Genomic DNA, 8,454 nt, shown 5'->3' with positions numbered 1-8,454 from the left:
CTAGTTTATTCAGGTCGTTTTGAATTTTGATCCTGTCCTCTGGAGTATTAGCTATTCCTCCTAATTTGGTATCATCTGCAAATTTGATGAATATGCCCCCAATTCTGTCATCCAAGTCATTGATAAAGATGTTGAATAGCACTGGGCCCAGGACAGAGCCCTTTGGGACCCCACTGGTCACTTCTCTCCAGGAGGAAAGGAGCCATTGTTGAGCACTCTTTGGGTTTGGCCAGTCAACCAGTTACAAATCCATGTAACAGTTGCCTTGTCTAGCCCACATTTTACAAGCTTGTTTGCAAGAATGTCATGGGAAACCTTGTCAAAGGCCTTACTGAAATCAGGATACTGTATACTACAGTCCACCCTCTCTATACATGGGAGATCCATTCCAGACTCCCGCACGTATGGGAAAAACACTGTATGCTCAAGCCCCATAGGAAATAATTAGGCGTGTGCACACAGCACAGGTACGCACCTCATTACTTCTAATGGGGCTTGCCTTCCGCATAAGCTCAAAGCTGCGGAAGGCTAGCCTGCCTATGAGGAGGGCTGACTGTATATCCACAGCATTCCCTTCATCTACCAACCTAGTAATTTTATCAGAAAAATAGATCAGATTTGTCTGGCATGACTTGTTTCTCTGAAACCCATGTTGCTTTTTTGTGATTATGGAATTGCCATCTAGATGTTCACAGACTCTCTGTTTAATGATCTGCTCTAGAATCTTCCCTGGTATTGATGTCAGACTAACTGGACGATAATTGTTGGGATCTTCTTTCCCCCCTTTTTGAAGATGGGGACAACGTTTGCCCTCCTCCAGTCTGCTGGGACTTCTCCTGTTCTCCAGGAGTTCTCAAAGATTATTGCCAATGGCTCCGATATTACATTTGCCAGTTCTTTTAATACTCTTGGATGGAGTTCATCTGGTCCTGGAGACTTAAATTCATTTAGATTAACAAGGTATTCTTCTACTATCTCTTTACTTATTCTGTGCTGAAATTCCCCTATTCTGTCCTCTGCTCCTTTATCCTCAGGTTGAGCACCCTTTGCCTTTTCTGAGAAGACTGAGGCAAAGAAGGTGTTGAGTAATTCTGCCTTTTCTCTGTCCCCTGTTAGCATTTTGCCATCTTCTCCATGTAGAGGCCATACCATTTCCTTCTTTTTCTTTTTGCTGCAAACATACCCAAAAAAGCCATTTTTATTGTTCTTAACCTCTCTAGCAAGCCTGAGTTCATTCTGCGCTTTAACTTTTCTGACTTTATCCCTATACATGCTCACTATTTGTTTGAATTCCTCTTTGGCGATTTCCCCATTTTTCCATTTCTTATACAAGTTCTGTTTAAAACTTAGTTCAGTTGAAAATTCATTAGTCATCCATCCTGGTTTCTTGAGACATCTCCCATTTTTCCTACTGATTGGAACTGTTTTGTGTCTTCAGTATCTCCTCTTTGAGAAACTCCCATCCGTCCTGAACTCCCTTCTCTTTTAGTATTGCTGACCATGGGATCACCCCCAGTATTTCTCTAAGTTTACTGAAATCTGCTTTCCTAAAGTCTGACTGTGCTTGGCTTCTCTTTTCCATTGTATAACAAACTCCAGGAGAACATGGTCACTTCCACCTAAGGATCCCACCATTTGCACCCCATTAACCACGTCATCCTTGCTGGTTACGACCAGATCTAAAATAGCTGATCCCCTTGTTGCCTCTTCCACCTTTTGGACAATGAAATTGTCTTCCAGGCAAGTAAGGAATTCTCTACACCTTGAAGTTTTTGCTGAGTTTGACTTCCAACAAATATCAGGATAGCTGAAGTTACCAATCGTTACTACATCTCTCTTTTCTGAGTGTGTGGTCATCGGTTCTAGATAGGCATCATCGAATTCCTCAGCCTGACTTGGGGGTCTGTAGTAGACTCCCACAATAACATCCCTGTTGTTTCCCTCCCTTTTCATTTTTATCCAGATGCTCTCCACCTGGCTTCCAGAATATAAATCCTGGATCTCTTCACAGGTGTAAACAACCCTGATATATAGTGCTATTCCTCCTCCTTTCCTGTTTGGCCTATTTCTCTTTAAAAGGTTATACCCCTCTATTTCCACATTCCAGTCATGAGACTCATCCCACCAGGTTTCAGTGATGCCTATTATATCATATTTGCATTGTTGTGCTAGGAGTTCAAGTTCATCCTGTTTATTTCCCATGCTTTATGCATTAGTGTAGAGACATCTAAGACTGTGGGTCCTCCCCACTTGCTGCCTGTGTAAGCCCTCCTGATCTCTCACTGTTGGGTCCTTTCACCATTTGCCTTCTTCCCTCGATAACAATTTGACTATTATCTCCAGCCCTTTATGAACTCCTGCCTTCCAAAATACTGTCTCCCTCCCCCATATAACTCAGTTGAAAGCCCTCCTGATCAAATTTTTAAGAGTATTCCTAAAAATGTTTTGCCAACTGGTGTGAGATGCAAACCATCCCTTGCCAGAAGTTCCCCCTCATGGAACCGCAGCCCATGATCAAGGAATCCAAATTGTTCTTGGCGACACCATCTGTGGACCAAGTTGTTTACATCTGCTATTTTCCTCTCCTTTCCTGGACAATGTCCTTCAATTGGGAGAAGAGATGAGATGACAATCTATGCATCCATCTCTTTCAGCTTTCTACCAAGCCTGATAATCCCTTCTGATCTTCTGAAGGCTGTACCTTGCAGTATCATTGGTTCCCACATGAACCAAAAGAAAGGGGTGACAGTCAGTAGGCTTGACAAATCTCGTCATCCTCTCTGTCACATAACAGATCTTTGCCCCAGGGAGACAACACATCTCCCAAGACATCGTCAGGCCCACAAACCACTGATTCTGTATCCCTCAGCAAGGAGTCCCCCACAACCACTACCCACCGCCTGCGAGTCTTAGCAGCAGCCATTCCCTGTGCTGATTCTACAGGGATCTCCTGCACTTTTGCTGAGGACTCTCCCTGCTGCTCCCTCATCATCTCTGATAAGGGAGAGCACTTCACATCGGTTCTGTAGTTGCAAGCTGTCAGAACTATCCCTTTTGTTCCTAGTTCTGTAACATTCCCCCTACCGTCTGGCTTCTTTGTATGTGAAGTGACCTCCTCCCCAGAAACTGCCTCCATGTGTTCCCAACCAGGACAGTCTGTACTGTTCTGTCCAAGAAAACTTCTTGCTCCCTAATATGCAGAAGTGTAGATACCTGGGCCTCCAGCTACTGGACCTTCTCTTCCAACAGGGCTATCAACTTGCACTTGGTGTAGGTGAAGTTCCCCAAATCCCTAGGCAAGAAGATTAACATCCCACAAGTATTGCAGGTGACTGCAGCAGCTCCCTCACTGTCCATCCCTAGAAGTGTTACAGAAGCACTGAAACAGGACTGTGAGCTTCCCCCTCAAAAACTGCCTATTAAACACCGAGGTAAAAGACCCGTTTAGAACTTCTGGTGTGATGCGCTGCGAGGAGGATACAGGTACGAGGTGCTCCGGAGCCTAACCCTTAACAATAGTGGTACTTGGTGGAATGGGGGCATGACAAAACCTGTCCATAACCCCTCTGATAAGAAGAGTTAATAAAGAGAGCTCAATGGGGGGTTGTTAGCAGACTATCAATACAGGAAATGTCAAAAACCAGGGGGCACTTTCTTTCATTTATGGTGGAAATGCTGTTTCTGCTTGGAAACAGAAAGATACTGGAGGAAAATTCATAGTTTAATGACAAAAATACTAAAAATCAATGTACCACTTGACCTTTTAATCTTTCTACTAAATATGACATACATGTAAAATAAATACCAAAATAGAAAATTCTCGTATTATATTATATATGGTTACTTCAGCGAGGATTTTGTTTGCTAAATATCGGAAAAGCAGACAAATCCCGTCTGAAGAGGAGTGGATAATCAAAGTGAGGGAAGCCATGAATTTGGATATTCTAACAGCTAGTATAAGAGAAACATCAAGGAAAAATACAGAAAATGACTGGAATTGTTTCAAACTTTATGGGAATAAGAAAGGCTGTAATCTTATTTAAACAAGAATCTGAAATACCTTTGAGGAAAATAAAAGATATATGTGTGTGTGTGTGTGCGCGCGCTCACGCGCGTGTATATATATATTTCTATTTATTGAATATCTATGAAGAATCTAGAGATTTATACATGCATATATATATATATATATACGTGCTTCTTTTTATTTATTTATTTGTTTTTTTTTTCTTTCTTCATTTTTAATGAAAACAAGGAAAAATATAAAAGAAAAATAAGGAAGAGCTGATATTACTAGAAAGAAATATCCATGATGCATAGAGACTAAATTAAATATGAAAAAAGATTTCTTTCTTTCTTTCTATTTTATTTATTTATTTTTGAGAAAATCCTGGATTCTCTATAAAATGACTGTAATTGATCTGGAAGGTACATAATGGAAGGAATAGAAATAATTCAAGTTAATTATTTTAATGTTTTACATATATTTGTATATGTATATACACATGTCTATATGTGTAGATAGGTGTTTTGATTTGTACTGTCTTGATTACTTTATAAATAAAAAGACCCCAGTTTGCCTGGCTTGTTCCTCAACCTCTGTGACTGAGCTCAAGAGACTGGGTGTATCACTATACAGAGAGGTCCTGGCAAATCTCTGACTCACATCCTCTGAACACAACCCCTTCAAGAAATAAGAACAGTTAAAAGTAGCCCTGAAACAAAGCACCATCTGCTCTTTGCTCTAAGCTTTGAGTGTGAAATTTCGTGAGCCGTTAGGCTCGTGCCTCTGCCAGGAGTTATAAAGGCTAGGCTGCCAGCCCCTCGCCAGAGACTCACTGAAGCCTCATCCCCTCAGCTGAACATATCACCAAGGTTTTGGGGGAAAAAACCTCACCCAGTCAATATGGCTTCCGAGACACCTCTCTCCCTCTTCTCCTGGCAAGGACTTCCTCTTCCTCCTTCTCTAGCCTTCCCTTGCCTATGCTTCCTCTTCCTCCTCCACTTTCTCCTTCCTCTTCTCCTTCTTTCCCCTTCCTCTTCTTCCTCTACCTCCTCCATTTCCTCCTTCCTCTTCCTATTCTTCCTCCTCCACTTTCTCCTTCTCCATCATTCATCCTCCATTTCCCCCTTCCCCTTCTTATTCTTCCTCTTTCTCCCCATTTTCTCCTACCCCTTCCTATTCTTCCTCTTCCTCATCCACTTTTTCCTTCCTCTTCCTCCATCCTGCACCTTTCTGTCTTTTCTTCTTCCTCCTCCTTCTGTATCAATAGCAAGTAAATTTCTATACCAATTACCAATGTACTGAGCGGTTTACAAAGTGTAAGCCAATTGTCGCCACAAGCTGGGTACTTATTTTGGAGCAGATAATTAAACAGAGAGTCTGTGATCATCTAGAAGGCAATTCCATAATCACAAAAAGTCAAAATGGATTTCAGAGAAACAAGTCATGCCAGACTAATCTGATCTTTTTTTTTTTTGGGGGTTGGGGATGAAATTACCAGTTTGATAGATGAAGGGAATGCTGTGGATATAGTATATCTTGATTTCAGTAAGGCTTTTGACAGGGCTCCCCATGACATTCTTGCAAACAAGCTTGTAAAATGTGGACTAGACAAGGTAACTGTTACATGGATTTGTAATTGGTTGAGCGGACGAACCCAAAGGGTGCTCAACAATGGCTCCACTTCATCCTGGAGAGAAGTGACCAGTGGGGTCCCACAGGGCTCTGTCCTGGGGCCAGTACTGTTCAACATCTTTATCATGACTTGGATAAAAGAATAGAAGGCATGCTTATCAAATCTGCAGATGACACCAAATTAGGAGGAATAGTTAATACTCCAGAGGACAGGATCAAAATTCTTGATGGCCATCTGTCATGGATGCTTTGATTGTGAGTTCCTGCATGGCAGAATGGGGTTGGACTGAATGACCCTTGTGGTCTCTTCCAACTCTACAATTCTATGATTCTATGGAAGGGTGCCAGGCTGAGTCAACCTGGAGCCCCTGGCTAGTATTAAATTACAAACTTGTGGCTGTGAATAGCTACAGTACAGGCATTTAACCACTGTGCCACCAGATCTCCTTCCACCCTTTTCCTTTCCCTTCTTCTATCTCTGTTTCCTCTTCCATCCTTCCTCTTTCTCTTCCTCTGCTTCCTCCTACTTCCTCTTCCTCCCCCCTCCTTCCTTGGCTCTTGCCTCCTTCTCTGCCTGTCTCCTGCTCAGCAACTAGGTGGCTCTAGGCATGTTTCTGAAATACTGTAAGCCTTTTCCTCCTTCTCTTTGCTCCTCCTTCCTCCCTCTCCTTCTTCCTCCTCTTCTCTTTTCTTCCCTTCTCTCCTTCATCTCGCTTTCTTCTTCCTCTTCCTTCTCCTTTTTTCTTCCTCCTCCTCCATCCTTCCCTTTCCTCTCCCCTCTGTTCTTCCTCTTTCTTCTTCCTCTATTTCCTCCTTCTTTCTTCCCCATCGTCCCCTTTCTTCCTCCTTCTTCATCATTTTCCTTCTCCACTTATTTCCTCTTTCTACATCCTTCCTCTGCCTTCTCTTCTTCTTCCTCCTCCTTCTATTTCATTCTTCCTTCTCTTCCTCCTTCTCCATCCTTCCCTTTCCTCTTCTGCCTTCTCCCTCCAATATTTCCTCCTTGTATTTCCTTCCATCCTCCTTTTCCCTCTTCTTTCTCTCTTTCTCCCTGTTCATATTCCTCCTCCTCCCACCTCTATTTCCTCCTTCCTTCTCCACCCTTTCCTTTCCATCTCATTCTCCCTCTTGCCTTCCTTTTTCCTTCTTCCCCTGCCTTCTCTTCTTCCTCCCTCCTCTTCATCTTCCTCCTTCTCTATCCTTCGCTTCCCTCTCCCTCATCTTCTCCCTCCTCTTTAATCTTCCTCCTCCTTCTTCCTCTTCTTCCACCTTTCTTTATCCTCTTTCACCTCCTTCCCCCTTCCTCTTCCTTCCTTCCTTCCCTTCCCTCCTCCCTCCTTCCCCTTTCTTGCTTCCTTCTTTCCCTCCCTGCTTCCTTCCCTCCTTCTTGCATTTCCTTCCTTCCTCCTTGACTTTCCTTCCCTTCCTTCCCTCTTTCCTGGGCTCTTCCTCCCTCCCTTGCCTGCCTGGGTCCCTGCTCTGCCACTCGAGACCTGGGCCTGGGCCTGGGCCTCCCTCTGGCCCTCTCCCTCTCCTCCTCAGGACACAGGAGGAGGAAGGGGGAGGCCTCCCAGTCCCAGAAGCCCTCGCTTCCTGCTCTTCCTGGGACCACGTGGGAGGGAGGAGGGAGACCTTGAGCCTCGCTTCCTGTGGAGGCCGACCCGAGCGGGAACTGCACCGCCCAGAGTGGATCCCTTCCACTCCTCGGGATCTCTCTCCCCACCGAGACCGGGCCCCGTGAGTGGAAGCAGGGGAGGAGGGAGCAAGGGAGGCCCAGGGCTGGGATCATGGGGGAAGGAATGAAGGAAGGAAGGAAGGGGGACAAGGAGGAGGAGGAGGAGAAGAAGAAAGTAGCCCTTTTGTGACCCTCCCGGGCGGGCCTGAATCAGGGAGGAATTTCCCTTCCAGAAGAGGTGTCAACTGTTGTTGATCATTTGGATCTTGTGGAAGATCCTAAAAAGTGCTCCCACTTATGCTCCCTCACTGGGCACAAAGTCCCAAAACATTATGTAACATGGTGGCTGCGGTCAATAGGAAATGCCCTTTCTTTCCCTCTGAAGATGGCGGGGGTCACCCCATCGCCATTTTGACAATAATATTATTATTAGTAGTAGTAGTATTTATTTATTTATTTATTACCCTCCTCTCCTCGTGGGTCTAATAATTATTTATAATAATAATTTATTTCTGACTCTCATCTCTTCATGGATCAAATATTTATTGATTATTCATTAAATTATTAATCAATCAATTATTTAATTATTATTTATTAAATATTTATTTATTATTTATTAAATATTAAGTACTAATTTATTGATTATTCATTAAATATTTATTTATTTATTGCCCTTCTCTCCTCATGGTTCTAAAAATAATTGTTTATTTATTTCCCTCCTCTCCTCATGGATCCAGGCAGGGAACAACAACAGACCCCAAACCCAACAACATCAGCTAAAACACACACATCAGTCCCAAAGAACAAACAAAGACGTGGAAACATGGAAACAATCCACATTTAAAATTCATCATTTAAGGTTTACAATGTTAAAACTTGATCCCCATTCCCCCCCCCCCACCAGTTGTTTTTCAGACCCTGAGACACTAGGCCTCCCTATGTAGGCCTCCCACTGGCCAAAAATAGGCTGCACCTCCCTTACCCAAAATGCTTGGGACCAGAAGAGTTTTGGGATTTCATACTTGAGACCAGAGGCATTTCGAATTTCATGCTTGGGACCAGAAGCATTTTGGATTTCGTGCTTGGGACCAAAAGCATTTCGAATTTCATGCTTGGGACCAGAAGCATTTTGGATTTCGTG

The 8,454-nt window shown here is 43.5% G+C and overlaps 1 protein-coding gene across 3 annotated transcripts in view; it reads left to right on the top strand.

The window, feature by feature from the left end:
• The first annotated feature begins 7,263 nt into the window (after positions 1-7,263).
• LOC121923993 (zinc finger protein 883-like) overlaps positions 7,264-8,454 on the top strand; it is a 14,612-nt gene continuing 13,421 nt past the window's right edge. Inside the window, exons 1-2 of one of the 3 annotated variants that reach the window (XM_042455022.1) lie at positions 7,327-7,375; positions 8,051-8,172. The gene's annotated coding sequence lies outside the window, so the exon portion shown is untranslated. Of the gene's footprint in view, positions 7,376-8,050; positions 8,173-8,454 lie in introns of all 3 variants that reach the window. The other 2 variants (XM_042455017.1, XM_042455019.1) reach the window with 2 other exon arrangements.

This window comes from Sceloporus undulatus, chromosome 2 (assembly GCF_019175285.1).
Source record: "Sceloporus undulatus isolate JIND9_A2432 ecotype Alabama chromosome 2, SceUnd_v1.1, whole genome shotgun sequence".
Lineage (NCBI taxonomy): Eukaryota > Metazoa > Chordata > Lepidosauria > Squamata > Phrynosomatidae > Sceloporus > Sceloporus undulatus.
The sequence above is the reverse complement of the archived record's forward strand: the minus strand, read 5'-3'. Positions and strand labels throughout refer to the sequence as shown.